The sequence below is a fragment of the Numida meleagris genome, chromosome Z, assembly GCF_002078875.1.
Source record: "Numida meleagris isolate 19003 breed g44 Domestic line chromosome Z, NumMel1.0, whole genome shotgun sequence".
Lineage (NCBI taxonomy): Eukaryota > Metazoa > Chordata > Aves > Galliformes > Numididae > Numida > Numida meleagris.
Genome location: NC_034438.1, coordinates 67,918,586 through 67,938,233, shown reverse-complemented (window position 1 = coordinate 67,938,233; position 19,648 = coordinate 67,918,586). Strand labels below are relative to the sequence as shown.

Below are 19,648 nucleotides of genomic sequence, written 5' to 3'. Positions count from 1 at the left end.
GCTTTTGTTCATGGGCTGTCATTAGATAAAAAAATATCCTTTTATCCCGTGAAGAATTAAAAGAATGTAGTAGAATGTGTAAGGTTGTGTCCAGTCATCTCTCCTGTAACCTGTGCTGACTCCTGGCTTTTCTGGGACTGAAGTCCAAGTGCAGATTTGGATAGCATCAGCTTGCATAATGTATTATGCATAGAGAAACCTTAAATTCATGGGCTGCAGTTTGTCAAGTTATTTAAGTTATCCAAAATCGAGCTATCGTAATTGCCTACACTAAAAAGCAAAAATTAAGAACTCATAATGGAATGTATTTGAACATACTTACTGCCATGAAACGTTGCTGTGATCTCATTTTAGCTGCAAAGACTTCAAACTAACAGAACAAAGATTCCACTTTAGAGATTGATTAATGAGGTTGTTGCAAACTGAACATTAACTATGTGTTAAGCGTTCCTAATTGGTCTTATGTTCCCTATACAACCAGTGAAAGAGTTGACCTCTTACCTTGGTGACTGAGAGCAGATGAACATGGGGGAGTCTGAAATCTGTTCCTTCTCCCCCCATTTCTGTCAAAAAGGAGTGCTTAGGAGTGGAGGGTGTGGGCTTTATCGCCTTAGCTCAATATTTAAATGTCAAAAATTAGGCAGTTGTAGCTATTCTGTTAGTTTTTTGGTTTTTTTTTTCCCTAAGAGGGAATAGATTTTGATACATGCCTTCCATTTTATAAAGGGAAAGATGTGATTAAAGTTGCTGTCAGCCCTCACACTTCTCTGGCAAAATGCTGAGATTCTGTGCTTAGGTAACAGTAGCAGTGTGTTGAACTTTTTGTCTTAGAGTATTTGCTTTTTTTCCTCCGCATTCCCTTATAGCTGCAGATATATTTTTTAACTCTCCCTCTTGCATTCCATTTGAACATGCACCATTTGTGATGAACATACTTGGGAAATAAGATATCCTTAGAAATCTGAAGCATAAAAAAATCCATTTTGAAAACCATCCAGTATTGTAATACGTAAGGAATGGCACTGAAGCCCAAGGGTTTTCAAGGTCTTTTGAGAAGCAGTTAAACTGATAAGACTGACAATGATTTGAAGCACTTCTTGGCTCTGCCTGTATGAGGGGAGCAAAGATGATAGAGGAGTGGAATAAACTTGTTTGCATCTGCGTCCATACAGTAAATGTTTTCTGATTCATCTTGTCTGGTTATGAACTCAAAGCAAATGGAAGAGATGGATATTTTCTGTAATGATGTGAACTAACTTGAGCAGCCATGTAGTTACTGGATATGCTATGTAGAAAGATGGTTTTTCTATCTCAGAGTTATGAGTCTTCTTGCAAAATAAGAATCAAAGTTGGAAATTGACCTCCAGCTCAGAAGTTCTATCCACCATTATTTTTGAGTTTAAGTTTTGTTATATGTCGTGTTATATTCTCATCTGTTCTGTAAATTAAGACCTATGTCGTGTACAGGACTCCAGGAAGATTTGCCTTCGTCATGCATCTCTGCATCTTGGACTTCTTCCTGCGTAAGTGAAATAATGCAGGAGTAAAATCAGTACACTGTCCTAATGCAAGAGCTTCGGGCTGTAAAACAACAGACATATTCTGTGGAAAGACTAGAGAATACATTTATAGTGTAGAGAAGGAGTATGTAGGAGCAGGATGATCCACACATTTTAAAAACGTTCGTCTTCAGCAGTAGCTGGTGATACCAACTGTCCTTTCACTGAAGTACTCTACGTGCTCAACTCAGAGCACTGAAAGCCTTTTGTAAACAAGTCCGAAGTACCAATTTGAAAATATTTGAAATGTGGAAATATAAAACCTTCCAAAAAGGGGAAATTTACCAGTGTTTGACAAAGAATGCAAATATAAAAGATTTTACCTTTTTATGATATTCAGTTTTCATAAGGCTGTCAAAAATTATGAGGCATGATCTCAGTTCTGTTTGCACAGCATCCCAGGAACAGTGGCTGTATTGCCTGTCTTTTAGGAAGCTGGTTATTCTTTGGAAGTACTTCTTCATACTGAGACTAGTGCTCTTTAGCATCCACATCTGAAAGCTGTTCCTTGCTTTTGGTAGCTCTTCCAGCAAACAAATCTCTAATTCTTCAATTTGCTGATGAATTCCATTTTGAAATTTCTCAATATTGCTTGTATTCCAAACACCTTTGGGAAGATTTTTGCTGAATAGCTGAAAAGTCTGTTGGAGGAACTCATAGATGACCACTGTTGTATTCTTTTGTGTGATCTTCATGATCTCCCTGGGAAATCTGAAATCAGTTGTTTCATTGAGACATTGCTGAGAAAAATGTCCACCCATTTTGTGCAGAAAGTTCATGTTCTGGTAGTTCATTTTGATTCCTTGGAAAAGGCAAACTGGGTGTGAGATTTTGATGTACAGTGCCAAGGTAATGCAAACTTGCAGTAAACTTCTCCAAACCAAGGTGGTCATGCTGATGAAGCTGTCGGTTCTATCTTTCTTGTTGTGCTGGTCTGTAAGCCTGTAGTTTCTCGTTGTCTTTTCTGCATTTATATGCTGCAGTTTCGTGACTCTCATTTTATTTTCTTGCATGACATGTTAGGTATTACTCACTTTATAAGAGCTATGTTTTTATCAACAGTGATTCTGCCAGTTTATTGTTAGTTTCAGTTTCTTTAAGTTGCAAAGGCTTGCATATTTTTTCAATAACTTTATTAATAGAAAGAAGAGTTAGTGAATCAATGATTAGTTGGTGAACACGGGCAGATTAGCATCTGATACGGACTTTTCATCTTATTTATACTTGAACAGGCAGTCTTGCTTTATGCTGAGAAATTTTACTTCTGTGCTCAAGTTGGCAAAGAGTATGAAAAAAGAATCACATCTGTGGCTAACAGATATCCATCCTAAGCAAGACGTAATTTCATTGACTTGTAAAACTAATGTCTTGTAGGACTATTTGTTTTGTTTGGGAAGTAGTAATGTTTTATTAGCAAAAGAACCCTTTTGTTGACACAAGCACTGACTCACTAGGGCCTTTGTTGCTATCACTATGTTGGAAAAAAAAGGACACACAGCTCTGAGGACAGATGCCTTTTTATCTATTATCTGTGATAATTTGCTGTTCAGAAAGGCTAGGCCTCCTTCTGCTTCATAACCAGATGATTGAGCCCAGTTTTTGACAGCTGTCAACCATGCTATAAGTCCTCCAAAGAGGACTTGCTTACATTTAGAGTAAGATATCTTATGTTCTGAAGCCTCCTCCTGTGAAGATAAGCCCTCAGGGAGGCTGAATTTACTTGTGTTGGTAGGAAAATGTCCTGTTATTGGGGCTACCCTAGCCACTGTAATGCTTGAACATATATCCAAGAACCAGGGCAGTAATTCTGTGAATGTTAAGTCTGTGGGCCAGCTGGTAGTAGGACTGCTAGTACCAAGGTTAATTAAAGTGCCCCGAACAGTCTCACAGCCTGTAGTGTTTATGAGTCCAACATTGTGCTACACAAGCATTGCAGGCTGAAGTGCAAGTCCTTAGCTGATACACTCGTGAGTGTGCATTAGCAAAGTGCCATATTTCTACAGATTGCTGGCTTCTTCCAGTGCGGGTATCAGCCCATTTAGCTGGCTCCTGTAATTGCAAAATGAAAACTTTCTGATAGAGTCAGCTGGAGTCAGGGTTGGGTTTTCAGATGAGAAAAAGTTACAAGGCGTTTAACAGGAGGACTTACCTCTTGTGGGAATTTTTAAGGATTGCTAAATCTTCATGTGAGCTAAGTTTTTGGTCTCTGAAGTGTACAGAGTTTACAGAGCCAGAGGATGTGTCTTCGTGTAATTTATTCTGCCTAATTGCAGGGTTATTTCAAAGAGTGTATGGAAAATGGTGAAGTTCAAGAATGTTTGATGTGAGCAGCAAAGGAACTCCAAGTTGCTCTTGAGGTTAGGAAATATTTTGCAGAAATGATCCTGTTAATGCTTTTCAGGGTCTGTTGATATGACAGTCTGAAAGATTGCTATGGATAAGCAGTTTCTCCAGCAAGCCACATGATAGCTTCAGCAGTTACGCAGTAGGACTCTACTAACATGATGATGCTCCTGTGGTTATTCTTCTTGTTTTGCTACTGCTGATAGTAGTATTGTGGTATGGCACGAATTATTTACAGCTAGAGATCTTCAGGGAAGTTAGTTTATGAATGAAATTGTAGTAAGTATTGATTTCTTGACTGAAATTCTGGAGAGAGAATGAAGATGGACATGGTAGATTTAGTGCATGGATTTGCCACAGAAATCCATCGGCGAGACCTTCCAGTACTTTATCTTCCTCTTCCTATGCTAGGGTGTTTTTGTTTTTTTTTTTTAATGATGATTACATTTCTTTAGCTCTTTTCTATGTTTGTATTGCTTAGCACAGATATGTATGGCTTCTAATACACAGGGAATCTAAACTTAGTTGGAGGCATTACTTTTGTTGTATATTTTTACAATTTCTTGAAGTCTGTGCCCACATCAGAATGATTTAAGCTAAACTGTAATTAGCATGTGGTGTTAGGAAGATCAGAATATCAAACTGAAATGTATTGTCATAAAAGATTACTGAAACTTTTACACGAGGGATAACTCTGAGTTCTCCTGAAATTACATCTATCACAGAAGACTGCAGGACACAGTGCACCCACTAGTCACTAGACACAGTGTAATGCAGTAGCAAATACAAGTTTCTCTGACTTTTTGATATTGACTTGAAGTGAGAGTTACCAAGGTTGCAGAGGATGTCTTTTTCAACTGGGATTGGAACATCAGAAGATTCTAGCTTGGATTGACTTGACTGGGCAGAAAAAAAGTAATTTGTGGGCTGAATCTGACCTCAGTGCATTGCTGACAGCGTATAGGGGGAGTTTAGTTAAGTTACAGTAATTGTGTACCTACAAGTCATTGTATGAGATTAAAGTAATAAATTGGATTCAACTGTAGCTTACAACTAGACTAAGTACATTAAGAATGTCTGTACAGTAATACAGGAGAAATCAGTCTGATGCAGTTTCAGCGTCTGGCCCTGGTTTTGATGATTCAGTTCAGAATCACATGCCAATTCATTTCACCTTCAAATTGTTTCACTGTCTGCATTAAAGATCTCAGGACAGAATTTCAGTTTGTTGTGCATATATATGACTCTGGTGCACTAAATGGAACAACAGTGACAGGTGAGGACCTGTCCTTTCATCTTCAAAAGCAGCAAAGAAAAACAGCGTAGTGTTTCAAGGCAGAGTTGGATCTGATCCATTGCTGAACATTTGTTTTGTTTTGTTTTTCTTTTTGCATACTGTTTACACACTGGAGAGAATAATCACATCCTCAGTCATCTGTCTGTCATCTTCTTATCATTGTGACTTCATGGATGATCCATGACTTACTAGGTTGTTGTGAAAAGCACTTCAAGGGGAAATCTCTGCATTTGTTTCAGGGCTTCATGTTTTCTTAAGCTTCACATCACATTCTTTCCCCTCAAGAAGTTCACTGGAGTTTCTTCCAGTCCCTGGAAGAACTTGCTTTTCTCTAATGAGAAAATATTTTTGGTGCTGTCAAAACCAAGATCATTCTGTTACAGAATTTGTAGGTTTGTAAGAAGTGTGAGCAGTGTCTAGTGGTTGTTCTCACACTGGCTCAGTTGTGGTTCAGCAATGTCTAAAGACCTTTCGTGCTGTGGATCTCATTTTGTGTCACAGGAGCTGAGGATGTGAAAGTTTAGTGGCTAGATGGGAGCTGAAGCAACAGGTTTAGTACAAGTAACTGGAGAGAACTGAGATCCCAGGTATGAATTCACCTAGATATTGCTTGGGTTCAAATTGCCATTCAGTTTTCCTGCATAAAGTCAAAAGGAAGAGCTGCAGAAAGGCCAGTTCCAGGGCTGTCCTGCAGCGTCCTCAGCACTGTAGACTGGGAAGGAGACCTGTCAAGATGGAGCATTGCTGGAGTCTGCTGGTTGTAGATAGGGGACGTGTGGTGGAATGAAGAGGATAAATGTTTTGCGTTTGTCTGGGCCTTATTATGGGATGTTTAGGGGAGAAACAGGAGGTAAGGAAAGGAATGGATCTAGGTGTTTTGAGGAGGAACAAACACATGAAAGTAGAGAGATGAAGGGATAAGAAGAGCTGGTTATCCAGGTGCCGGGAACCAACGACAGCCAGGGGCCAGCAGTGTCTGACCGTAGCTGCTGAGGGAATTCCCATTGTAAATGTGTGTACATCTGTGTTGTCCACTAGCAGACCCCTGTCCTGCCAAGCTACAGAGAGAAAGATGAAGCTCTTGGCACATTTTGTGTTTGTGCAAGTGCTCTGTGTGTCTGCTGGTGACTGATGTGGTCATATATATGTACGATATGTGCTACATGGTGTATGTACCATAGGTATTTGCATGTGTGTGCCTGCTGGAAATGCATGCTGCACCTAGCTGCTGGTTGAACCTGGAGGCACAGAGCTGCAGCGGCCTTACCTCTGCTGGGCTTCCAGAATCTGCCTATCCTAACAAATTCTCTCAGCCAGGGACCAGCAATTCCAACAGGAAATCAACAGTCTCATCTAAGTGCTTACAAAGTACCCATCTCACCCTGTATGTAAGTTATTGAGGGCTGTAAAAGCAGAGGAACACTTGCAGGGATAGGAAGAAGAGATTGATCTTTAGTGGCATGTCTGCCATTGAGAAAATAAAGAGGACATAACCTACCAGAAAAACAGAGGTAGAATGCCCTACAGAGACTTTGTGGTTTTCTGAGGGAATTTCCATCTGGCTACTCTGTCAAACTGGTTGTGTTAGATGTCTGTGACTCTGCTGTTCTCATCTGCTTGCAATCAGTTGAAATAAACAGTCTAACATGATTGTTCATCCATCTTGGCAACCAGTAGAAAAGCACTTTCAAAAGCGTCTCTGCAAAGATAGGAGGTATACTGTTCCTAATGCTTTCTCACTTGCAGTGCTTGGCAGTAGTCTTCCTAAATTTTTCTGTTCTTGTGGTAGACTTTTGCTGTAGCAGATGAGAAACCAAGATGCCTGACAAGTCCAGGAGATAGACTCACTTGGTGTTCCCATTCCTTTATATTATTCCTTTATTTCTGAAGACTGCAAACATCACTGTGTATCTTGCCTGAGGTGTGAAAAACCCTCAGGCCTGAATTACTGAATCCAGTAAGTGTGATAGGAAAACCTCTGCCTAGCCAACTTGATTACCCCCAACTGCAGAGGAAATGTTTCATGCTGTTTCATGCATGTTTTTAGAGATCTTTGTCGGTTAAATTACTTGGGAAGTAAGCCTCTAACAGGGCACAGGTGATGTGGAGCTTAAGGTGGTGTTTTACCACACACACGGCCAAACTGATGTAGTAGTTATCTTGTACCTAGAGGTGTAATCCTGTCTCTCACCTGTTTGGCCTTAAGACTTTTTTTTGCCCCCAAACTAGTATGTCTGAAAAGCCAAACCCCTTCCCTCTCACTGCAGAGAAAAAAAAATAAATCTTGTTTTTGCCAGTTGGAGAGGCTAATTAGAATAGAGCTGGTGCGAACACATAGGGAGGACTAGAAAAGCATGGCCGTCAGCACAGGAACATGACCTGATCTCATCAGCTGACACCGTTCAGGATACCGGAGATAGTATGTTTGGGTTGGAAGATCTGATCTTGCAGATTTCCCATGGTAGCACCTCCAAGGGAAATGCTGCATTTTCTTATCTATTGGTGTGATGCTAGCAATATCTACCATATTTCTTTGCCTTCAGACCTTTTTAAAAGGAGACGTGACACTAAGAGGATGGTGTCTTAAGTTGAGGAGCCTGTGCTGTGTAGAAAGCATCCTGGAGCTGTGTGACCTTGTGTCATCATGACATCCAGAAGTCCCACTTTCCTGGGGGAGGAAAGGTTTAGCAGTGAAATGTCACAGTTCTTCATTTCAAGTACTTGGGCCTGAAATTGGCTGCAGAATGTAGGACATTTCAAAACAGTTTCAGATCAAACCAGTTAAAGAATGGGAGCCTTACTAAGTGTAACCTGAGATTCCTAACTGTGGAATGTGTGCTACTGTCCTTTTTCCTGCAGAGTTGATACCAGATACACATCATTGCTGCATGTTAGTTAGCTTGCGTGAGAATTGAAGGCTACAAAGAGGCATTAATTTATTCCAATTTACAGTATATCATACAGTGATTATTTGGGTTGTCCTATATAATTCTCATGATAAATAATAGAAGTAGACTATTTCTTGTCATTTATTGTGAGTGAAGGGTGACTGCTGTTCTGATGTAACAGTTTATTTGTACTGCTGATAAATTCTGTTTATTTCAGCATGGCAGTTGGCTGGTGAGAAATGTCTTGAACTATGTGGCATGATTGTAGGAAGGCTGCTAATTGAGTAGATGTAAATTGATACATAGAGTACATTGATGCAGAATTGCGCAGGCATGGTTAGGTGAAGGCAAAGCTATATGTGTCAGATGTATTTACAATTTTTAGATATTTATTTCATTAGCTGCTGAAGGCTGTTCATGATCTTCTTTCATTCAGTTCCTCAACTCCTTCTAGAGTTCTGTGAAAGCATTCAGAAGATAGGACAGAAGACGTACTTGAAACTAATTTTCAACTCTGTATGTGCTGAGTGATTGATTAGGCTTTTCCTGAGCGAGGTCAGTGAGCTAGATCTCCTCTCTGTCCAGCTCCTAATTTGTGTGAACTCTGGAGGACTGTAATTATGCTGAGGTTTGAAATGCTCTCTCAAATCTTGTTGAAGTTCGATGATGATTGGGAAAGTTATTGAAGGGAGCATGGCTGGTAATAGGATTTTAGAGGCTCTTTTTCTAGGAGGTCAAGAGGTATAGTTGAGGTATAATTCTACATTACACCTTAAAAGTTAATAGCATACATAAATAGTAAGCCTTAAGAACTAAGCATTGTTGTAAAGTGCAGTAGCAGTGGAATTTTTGTGGACACACATGAAGTGAGGTTAGAAAGCACTGATGTTGACTTGGTCAACAGGAGTAATAACCACCCCTACTCCTACTTCATTTTTCTTCTAACCAGGCAAGCAAGGTAAATGTTAATGTTTCATATCTGCTCTGTTTTCCCTGTGGAGATGGTCATACTATGAAAGCAGTCATTACCAGCAGCTTCAGTAGCCTGCCTTGATAGTGATCTTGGCTAAAGGACTGAATGTGAAGTGATCATGAAGACTGTTCTCTCTGTGTCTGATGAATTGCTGAGTAACAGCTGCTGTGGACTGAGGGCTCTCAAAGCCCAGCAGGACTCAGGACTGCAAAGGTTTCTGCAGCAGGGCTGGTCCCAAGCTGGGAACAGCTTATGTTGCTGCATGAAAATATATCTGTATCTGTCTCATCTCCCTGTATGTAGGAATATTTGGGGTCCATCCATTCTCACACCTCATGCTGCATAAGAAATAGTTCGGAACTTCTCCTAGAAATTCCTCAATAAATCCAGTGACATTCAGTCAGTCTGCTGAAGCTTTCTCCTCTCCAGAGTGAAGAACTATTGGTACTTAGTGTTTTGCTACTTGGGATTTTGTTCAAGACTTACCTGTAAAAGAGCTAGATGGATTTCCTAAGCCTTTTTCAGTCTTGCTTATTAGGAGATTGGTCTGTACAAGAGGAGATTGCTACTGGAATTAGTGTCTGGGGCATGTGCATTTAACACCGTGCAGTTAGTAAGCAGTCTAGGCTTTTGGCAACAATGCATGTTCTGAAATGGCTCAGCACACAACAGGCAACTGAGCAGGTTAGCACATGACAGATCAGCCTTTTGGGTGGCATCCAAGCACAGGATTTTTGATGTGCCAGAAGTGTATGGCAGTTCGCTGTAAATCTTGTTTCAAAGGATACAGGAGAGACATCTCTGAAGTCCTTGATAGAACAAAGAACAGTAGATGGCTAGGTTTCCATCTGGATTACCTGTGTGTTAGGCAGGCAGAGATACTGTGGCAAACTGCTATGGTGGTGCTATCAATTAGTCCCAGTCGCATAGTGATTGGCACTGACCGTGCATGGAGTGCTACCCTGGCACTCCAGAGGCCTTGGTTTCATAACCTTTTTGCTGTGTTAAGAAATGATCAAGTCCAGAAAAGGTAGTACTACTTCTCTGCATAGATCCTGTTGAAAAAAAAATGTATCGCTTTGCAGCAATTTGTTAGCTTTTGCAACCATTCATGAAGATAACTATCTGAACAACTGCTTGAAATACTGATACTGACTGAAGGTCATTGGCTGTGAAGAAGAAATAAGACATTACCTTTCCTAGCAGGCCTGAAAATATACCCCAGTGACACATGTAAGAGTATAATTAAGGAAGATAATTTTTTCAAGCCAGTGACCTAGCGGTCACCCCTTGTGAACCCTGACACAGGTTTGGATTAACTGTGTGGATGCATATCAGCACGACTGTTCAAGTGAGTGTCAAATGCTGCAAGCAGAAGGCAGCTGTGGGCACAAAACCTGCAACTATTTCTAACGGTGAGGTCTACAAGGTTGTGGAGACATCTGTGATTTCTTGGAGGGACTAAAAGTGGTCTCAGTGAATGAGATCCCTTTTAGTCCAGTACTCCTTTTGGCTAAGATTAACCTGACCTGGAGACCCAGTGAGCTGCAGTCCTTCCTGAAGCTTCTTTCCTAACAGACTCCTAAATTCCACTGATATTCTGTAGAGATTTATAACAGAAATTTAGCACTAGTAATGAGAGGAAAATTTAAACTGATAGATAATGGCATTTTACTGTGGGATTTAAAATGCACACAATATTTAGAGGACTAGAAGTTTTTAATTATGAGGGTTGCCCTGTTCTGGTTTTTATGCAGCAGGATTTATCTGTCATGCAGCTTCCCTGTATCAAATGGGTGAAGCAACTGAAGTTCCTTCTTCAGGTCCCAAACCACAAGGTGGTACAAGGAGAACCCTAGTGATTCGCCACTGCTTTGGCAGTTTTGATTACCTCTGATGATACCTCATGTTAACACGATAAACTAGAAGTGTTCTGTAAGAAGAACTTACACAAAAGTAGTATCTTTCCTTACACTGTAGTAGTTTAAAGATAAGGGAGGAGAATTACTTTCATCCAGTAGATACGGTTGAGAAAGTAAGAGGCTTTCTGGTACAGAAAAGCAGGAGGATTCCATAGTACACTCCTTTGTGGTGCTGCCATTGCTTAAGATGTGAAAACAATTCTGATTGTCCTGCATTTTTTAACTCAGACATGCACTTCTGCAGTGCCCATCTTTCTTACTATCTGTTCATAGTTCAGATAGTAGAAGAAGAGGTAAAATGGAATGTAATTCATTTTGTGAAATAGAGGTTTTGACCTTTTTAACATCTGTCTGAGCTCAGAGCAGTCTTTAGCTTCTACTGTTTGGAGTATTTCTCAAGACAGCTGAAGTGTTTTCATAACAAGAGCATGGTAGGTGCTAATTTCAGGCTGGACTGACCCTGGAGTAAACACAGTAGAGTTACACTTTGCACTGCGGATAGGTCATTTGCTTGTGTAGCATCTGTGTGGGTCTGGGTTTTCCCCCCAGGTCACTCTTCAGAGTGAGACTGAATTTGGAGGACCAATTTTGCAAGAGGACAGCTCAACCAGTGAGTTGTTTGCGGGGAGAGAGCAGAGTCTGTATTTACCTCTTCTCTCCTTTGCTCACTTCTTACTCCGCTGTGGCTGCCAGAAAGTTGCTCTTCTTTTTGACCAGCATTTTGGTTCCAGGCAACCAGGACAGCTGTGGGCTGGACTGACCAGTTTGACCATTGCATGTCCTTCACTTGTAAGAAGAGCTGAGCCCTCCTCTCCCTATGTCAGAGGACAGCAAGCACTTGCAGGACGCTGGTTACATTTCCTGTCTTGGTGAGGTCACAAAGGAACGTAACTTTTGGGGAAACCTATATCAAATTTCTGTGGTACTGAAAGAGGTAGGGTTTTCCTCCCATTCTTTCCTATTTTAAGTTAAAGAATATTTTGCTAAGCAGAGAGATAGTGCTATTGTAGTTTTACATTTTTTTTCTGTGCATCTCATCTTCTTATTTTGGGCTTCCTGTACTTTTATAGAGATGTTATTTCAGTCCATTCATTAACTTCTTTTTGAAGTTCATTTGAAGTGCTCCACAGGAAGGGTGTTGACAACTGTGGTTACCTGCCAAGCAAATAATAATTACATGATGCACCTGTCCTCTCCCAGCATTGGGTAAGAAGAGAGAGGAACTCCCAGCACTGAGTGCTCAGCACAGCACTTCTTTATTCTGGATAGAATTTGGGTGGAAGAGCTAATTTTGCATTTCTGTAAAGAGAGTTGGAATGGGATATGTGCATAGGCCTTCGGGTTTTGAAAAGAGGGTATCAAAGGTAAGCTATTTCTAAGGAATATAGTTTCTGATAAAGAATATCATTATAAGTAATACATATTCTTATGAGATATATCTTTATAAATAACAATATGTGATATTTATCATGGGGCCATGAACAAAGTAGTTTCCTGAACTAAAATATTTTGCCCTTATTTTTGTTGTGGTTATAAGCTTCAGATGTGCTCTTATCAAGTGGGAGCTAATTCCTTTGATCAGTGGAGTAATTCAGCTTGGAAGAGATGCTTTTTTCTTTCTTCTGCTTCTTTTTTTATTATTCTTTAACCTGATCCAGAGAACTATTGTACCAGAAAACCATTCACTGTAATAGAATACAAGCCTAACATCAATTGGAGAACCATTTACATAAGTTCAAACATACAGAGACTTTTACCCTAGGTGCCCTGAGGTGAATGAGTAGTTGTGTGAGAGAGGTGTGCTGTGCTGGAACAGGCACAGGTATGGGAGAGAAGATGCTGGGCTTTGGAACCTCATGAGAGAGCCTTTTGCATTTTCTCTCATCTACAAAGTTTCTCTCTTTAAACCATTTGTCTTTTTCCTCCTCAGAAATTTGTGGTTTTGGACAGTGATCTCAGAGGATGTATTATAAATCTCAGTCTGAAATCCTGCTGTTTCTTTGAAAAATGGTACAGTTTCCAGGGCTAGGGAACAACACAGTGAAAGAGCAGTAACAATCAACGAGTTAAAAGAAGAGTAGCATACGTGCAGGAGACAAAGCTGAACTCATAATGTAAATCATATTCTCCCTCTACTCTTTCATCTGTCCCAGAAAGTCTAATGAGTTGTGTTCATACTTTCCCAAAAACTTGAGGTGGCATATTCTCTCACTTCTACTGTTTTTGACTCCGTTTGCAAGTTGAAAATGCTAATTTGGAACTATAGCCCATGCCTGGTCTAGTTTATTTATTTAAGAGAAGTGTAATTTTGTAGCAAGTTAGAGGCATAACTTCCTGAGGGATAAGAAAACGACAAGTTTGTGCTACACATTTTTCTTTCAAGTACAAATTTTCTGCACAGTGAATTTGCTATATCCAAAGGATTAGTTATCCAACAGAAAAGGAGACATAACACTTTTTTTTGTTAAACAGGTTCAAACCAAGTTAAGTAGAGGTGCCAAAGTCTGCTTCAAGAATGTGTTTGGAGTCTGCTTTATGGGCAGATGGCTACTCTGTGAATGAGCCAGCTATGGTCTTGTACTTTGGTCTGCTGTTGGCCTGCAGTGTGACCTTGGGCCATTTGTTTACTTACTCTCATGGTTCTTTTCTTTCATCTGCTGCTCTCAAAGTCCTTGAGGAAACAGACTACACAAAGGACAGTGAAATTGATTGTGATAAGAGTTTTGTGGTTACATCTCACAGCAGAGCTTTCCTTAAACAAACAGCTGGTTGCTACATGTTAGATTAGTTGAGGGACAATGTTTTCTGATGCCTTGTACAATGATGTGTGTTTACAAAAGTCTGGGTTTATGCATTGGTGGCCACGTAGCTGTCCTTGGAACACTATTGCCTGCTGTGCTTTCCTGAGTATTCAAATGCAGATTGGTGCACTTGCGATTACTACAGGTGTACTACTGGAGGCCATCTGAAGACCAGGCCTTTTATACGAACATAGCTTTTATAATTTGATTTCTTTGTGGTTTATTGAACTGATAAGAAGTATCAAACACAACTTCACTCCATTAGTGGCTTTTCTTGAAATAGAAAGATGGGGAACTCCTCTTGGGTCGTACAGTTCATTCTGCTTGCAGGTGTTGGCTTCTTCTCTCCTAGCTTTTTCTAGTGCTTTATGCGAGCAGTTTACTGGTTTCTGCATTGTAATGAAATGTGGCTGATTGCAGTGGTTGCATGCGTCCAGTGGATACAGGATGAAGAAGTTTCAAAACGTGTGAAACACTGTTGGAATTCAACCGTAAACCGCGAAGGAAACTCTTCATTTGACATGACCTTTAGGAGACCTTCTCTTGGAATGTAAAGAAAAAAAAAAAAAAAGAAATAGAAATGCTTGGGCTGATAAGATTTCTGTTGAAGTCTTCTCTTTAGTGATGGAGGAGGACTAGTAGAATGAACTGCTAAAAAATATGGCTGATCTCCACTGCATAGCACAGTTTAATTTGCTTTTTGTCCTGATGGCAGGGAAATTTGCAAGAATAAATCTTCACACGCAAAATCCTTGGGAATTTTGCATTCCTTCCTGACTGTGTGTCCAGGCAGCTTTTTTCTCTTTTTTTCTAAGGGCTTTGGAGGAAGCACAGCTTTACTTCTGCTTTTTCCATTAGGCAGTCTTAAGTCCTGCAGTGCTCTGCTTTACAAAATGCATTCACCCAAATGCGAGAGCTGGCTCACTTTTTTTAAGGCAGAAGTACTAATAATGTTATTAAAGATCCAGCTGTTACTGGTAAAAAGTGGTGCGTGAGCAGGGAGGTGCTTGTGTAAGCTGGTCTTTGCACTCAAACTCCTGGGTTTGCTGCAGAGCTGCTTTCCCAAATTCTCAAAGCTACTTTCCATTGAGACAGCCTGGCTAATCCAAATGCAACGGTGAGTGAGTACCTGGAAAAGGGAATATCTGTTAGTGAGGTAGCAGGATTATCTTCTGCACCACTCTGTAAACTGTCATGGCTACAAAACTAACGTCATTATATAAATAAAGAGAGCTGTGCCAGTCACCACCAATACAGCTTCTGTTTTCCCGAGCTGGGCGTTATGCTGTTCTGTTCTAGGAACTGAATTGGATTAAAAGACGGTCATAGCTTGAGGTCTTCTAAGAGAGAGTAGGTCTCTAATGGGCTCGTTTATGTTATAGTAGAAGGCTTCACACAGTAATAGGGAATGCACGTGATACATTGGACAGTGGACCTAGCTCTGGGAGTCTGAGTTCAGCTGATGGCAGCTTTTTAAGGACATGCTCTAGTCCTTGTGGAAACCCATTCAGTACAGACAAAATCAAGTAGCTGAAAGGAAACTGGATTTATAAGGGCATGGAGCCATGTAAGAAAAAGCTTGTGGAGGTAGCAGTGATTTGCCCTGGGTAGTTTAGATCAAAAATAGCTTCCTGAGTGCTACCACAGAGGAGGAAAAAAAAAAAATACCAGTGTCTAATGCTTTCAGGGCTGACAAACTGTTCAGTAGATTGCTGAAAAGGGTGCTTAAAAATTGTTACTTAGTTCTCACCAGCAAGTTTACTGTGGAATTTTAGGTGTTAAACCTTTGCTGATAAAGTTACTTCAGTGAAGTCCGGGAGGATTTTCTGTCTTAAAGTGTTAGGGGTTAACTCGTTTCCATTTCTGAACACTTAGCTTTGTTGTATCTCTATGTATCGAATTGGGGAAGTTGCCTTCTGGTTAAAAGGAGTAGGTCTGGATAGAGTAACCTTGAAGTTTCATTGCAGTGTGCCTGCGGGTACTGCTGTCTGCCTTAAAGGCTTAAGTTCCTAGGTGAGATTCAACCGTGTCTGGTTTTCTGTTTTTTCTTTATCTGTAGATTGTACTGTGAGAACATGTGGTGATTGCAAATTGCTAGGTAACACAGCACCATCATGCTGCTCACTCCCTCCCATCAGAAGAGAGTAAGAAAATACGATAAAAAGTAGCTGGTTGGAGCTGCTTGGCCCTGACCTGGGGCAGTGCTGGGCTCTGCTCACAGAGGCCTTCCCTGCAGCCCCCCACTACCAAAACCGTACCACATAAACCGAATACAGAATGGGAATCTTGTGTCTCATAGGCTATTACAGCCTATGTATCATCTGCCTTGGGAGGCACTTCTACACTGTTTGTGTTGAAAATGGATAGATAAATATTGTTCATTTTCAGAAAGAGCTAACACATTAATTGTTCAATTCTAAAAATGCCTTGCATCAGAGAATAACACAGTGTGTAGGTGTATGAATGTAACCTTGTATTACATGTAAGTATCATTCTGCTTGACTTAAGAAGAGGAATTGGCGAAAGAGCATGACGGTAATGCATGTGCTAGGGATGAGGGTGTGAAGGGATGGTAAATATGGAATCTGCAGCTTCCAGTTCACACTGTAAGACTTGCACATCTGAACTGATTGCAGTAGGATACCTTTACTTTCAGGGGAAGCAAGTGAACAATTTTTGGTTTGTTGCATCTGGTAGAGTGTAGGTGTCCAGGGTGAGATGAGTTATGTTGTAAACATTAGTTTTGCACTATTAACTGTAATGTAAGTTTAGACAAGAACCAGTGTGTCTTAAGTCTATGCCAGAAACGCCTGCATTTGAACACGTGAATCCCATGCTGTGAGTTGAAACTGCCAACGCTTTGTGACTTCCCACTTCCATACAACGCATTCCAGAAGAAATACATTTCCTGACTTTGTGCACTTTACACTGGCATGTGTATTCTGAAAGCTAAAACCCTGTCATGGCAGTGGCAGCTGTCCCCTTCTGGACTACTTTGTCCATGCTGGGCTTACCAGCGTTCTTCATAGAGCGGGTGCTGATGGGGTTGAGGGTGCTGCCGGAGCAGCATACTTGGCAGAAGAACTTCCAGCTTCTCACTCCACTTCTCTCACTCCCAGCTCAAAGCTGTAGTGCTGTAGCTGCATTTTGGGCTGGGCTGGTTGCAATGCAGCTACCATGGTTCCTAGTTCCAGGTCTACAGCAGTGAAGCATTGACATAAGCAGGGCATAGCTGATGAGGCTGTGCTCATCTCTCTGGGTGATGTTGTGTTGCTTTTGTAAATCATACAGTCTGAATTTATTCAGTCCTAATTGCTGTCACAGTATAGTCAGGTTTAGGCAATGTCAATTGAAGGGTGTAGGCTTACTATCCCTTCCCTAGGTTTCCAACCTGGTAAGTTGCTAATAGGTAACTGGGCATTGCTGGAGTTGCTTATCAGGGATTTTTATTCATGTGCTTATTTAATGTATGTAATTGTTTATTATGCCATATAATCTGATGTTTAGTCCAGAAGGGTGGAATTGCTGAGTTGTTACTTGTTACAATTAGGTTTCTAAGGCTGGGCCATTAGTTGCCCTTGATAGAGGCTTGTGCTCAGTAATGCACTAAATTAAGCTGATAAATACTCTATTATAATCTCTGTTATTGTGTTGTTCATATTGCTCTGTCACTTGTGAATTCCATGGTTTAATTATATCCTGATCACTGTGTTTATATTGCTGCAGTAATACTGTGAGGCGTTAGTATTAAATTCAAGACCATTTATGCTGTTCATAATGACAGAATGGAAGTGTCTTTTAGGCAGGTTAGTCTTATTTCATTAGTTAAACTAAAGAAAGCAATAGCCAATGGTCTAATGTACTTTATCTCTTGTAAAAACTATTTTTCAAGCATTTTTAGAACTTTGAAGTTCACAAGATTTATTTTCAAAGGCACTGGAAGGGAATGAAAGAAAATCCAGATCCATTAAAAGTGTATTTTTTGCCATGATTTCTCATGTTGTCTCTGACTGGTCTTTTTTGCCTTTTATGTTGGGTAGAAAGGAGGTGAAATTATTACCAGTGTCCAGTTTAATACAGTTTGTGGAAAGGAGTAACTTCAAGTGCATTTCTGAAATGTTAAATCCTCCTTAAGAGTAGGCTCTGAATACACCGCCATTAGAAGATCCCTAACATGCTGTTGTGTCTTGTGACAGGTGTATAGCATTTTAAGGGTAGATGCTCCCCATAGCAGAAATAGCAAAAAGTGACTGTTACCACTTATCTTTTACAGGATTGTCATCATAGCGTTCCTCTGGAATAATGTATTGCACTGCTGGCAGGAATTCGTGTCTGTAAACATCAGTGAACGTGTGAGTATGACAGCAAAGGACTCCGTCTGCAAAAACTGTCATAGAAGCTGGATTTGAAATTCAAACTTCAGTGGAAACGTGTTTACCCACAGAATGGTTGCTGCTTTACTGGAAGTAAGGTGTTAATTTGGTTGTGAGATAAATTTGAGCCTTTCCAGGACAGTTTTGTGCTATTCTGCACTACTTTTTGCATCCATCTTAGGGAAGAAAGGCATGCTTCAGTTCTTACGCTCTGCTTAGAGCAAGTATAGCTTATGTGAAGATGAGTCTGCTTACTGCAGGTTTGTTCCTGAAGATCTTCCACACGCATGCTGGTGTTTCAGCTCAAGGCAGAGAGAATGGCGACAGTAGGAGCTGTTTTGGTGTTAGAGGTGCAGGGGCCTGAATGAAGGGATTGATCCATTGTCTTTTCCACAGATACCCCCTTTTCGCGCTTCATCCCAATGTCCCTGCACACTTGCCTGTGGCACACACACCAAGCTTGGCTGAGCAGTGCAGCTGCCCAGGGCCTTTGCCCCCTTGGCACCTCTCCCCGCTGGGGATGCTGGAGTGGTTCTGTGCCATCTGACTGCGTTCATCTGACCGTTCTTTAGAAACATTCTCAAGTTGACAAGAAGTATAATACTTGATGTAATGTTTCCTGCCTTTTTTTTTTTTTAGTGAAGCTGTTCCATAACATCAGTTTGATACTGGAAGAAACTGTACAATTAATCCAACTGTCCCAATGACAAAGGGATGTGGCAGATCAGAAGCAAGTGTATAAGGTAACTCCCTATCTTTTAGCGTTAGTATGATGAAATCCCTCTTGTGCCAAGTGCAGTTCAGGTGTGGAGTATGCCATTTCACAGTCTGGATACAGTATCTCTGCAGGGCAATGAAATATAAGTCAGGATATTCAGAGAGCGTTGTCAACAAACAAAAGTTTTATGTGTCCAGCCTTCCACAGGTGACAACTGTTCTGTGTAGCTCTGTGAAGTATTGTTTCGTTTGTCTTAAATGGCGTTGGGTAGCTAGCTGCATATTAGAAATCATGAGTTCTGTTATGCCTCCAGTGGTGTCTCTTGTGAGAAGCTTGTGGTTACATCAAGTGTGCAAGTTTTAATGAAAATCTGCAGAACACAAAGGGAACGTGTTTACATCTCTGTAGACCAGAGTAGCTGCATATTACATCTGTAACTCTATAGATGTTATCTGCTTCACTAAATTACACTGGATTTTTAATATTAGAGATTGCAAGAGTCTTCACATTTTCAGAAGCACTCTTGCTAGTTTATTATATTCTCATAATGTATCAATGTGTTTATAGTAAGGTAATTCTTATGCCTTAAGAGAGGTCAGGATTGGGATCTGGGAGTTACCTATCATCTTGTGTTGAAGTATATTGGTATGGCCATTTTATTGTTGTGAGCTTGATTTTAACTCTTTCTGTGTGCAATCCAGAGATTAAATATATATTTGAATTTGAATGTATGTTTTGCAAATTAGCTACTTTTTGGCTTTCGGAATATTTCAG

At 40.5% G+C, this 19,648-nt stretch overlaps 1 protein-coding gene across 7 annotated transcripts in view; it reads left to right on the top strand.

The window, feature by feature from the left end:
* MOB3B (MOB kinase activator 3B) overlaps nucleotides 1-19,648 on the top strand; it is a 92,860-nt gene that overhangs the window by 4,257 nt on the left and 68,955 nt on the right. For 4 of the 7 annotated variants that reach the window (XM_021380695.1, XM_021380694.1, XM_021380698.1 and 1 more), the window contains 2 exons: nucleotides 18,057-18,135; nucleotides 18,796-18,899. The exons of 1 other annotated variant lie outside the window; for it this stretch is intronic. The gene's annotated coding sequence lies outside the window, so the exon portion shown is untranslated. Of the gene's footprint in view, nucleotides 1-18,056; nucleotides 18,250-18,795; nucleotides 18,900-19,648 lie in introns of those variants that run through there. 2 more of the 7 variants (XM_021380700.1, XM_021380699.1) reach the window with 2 other exon arrangements.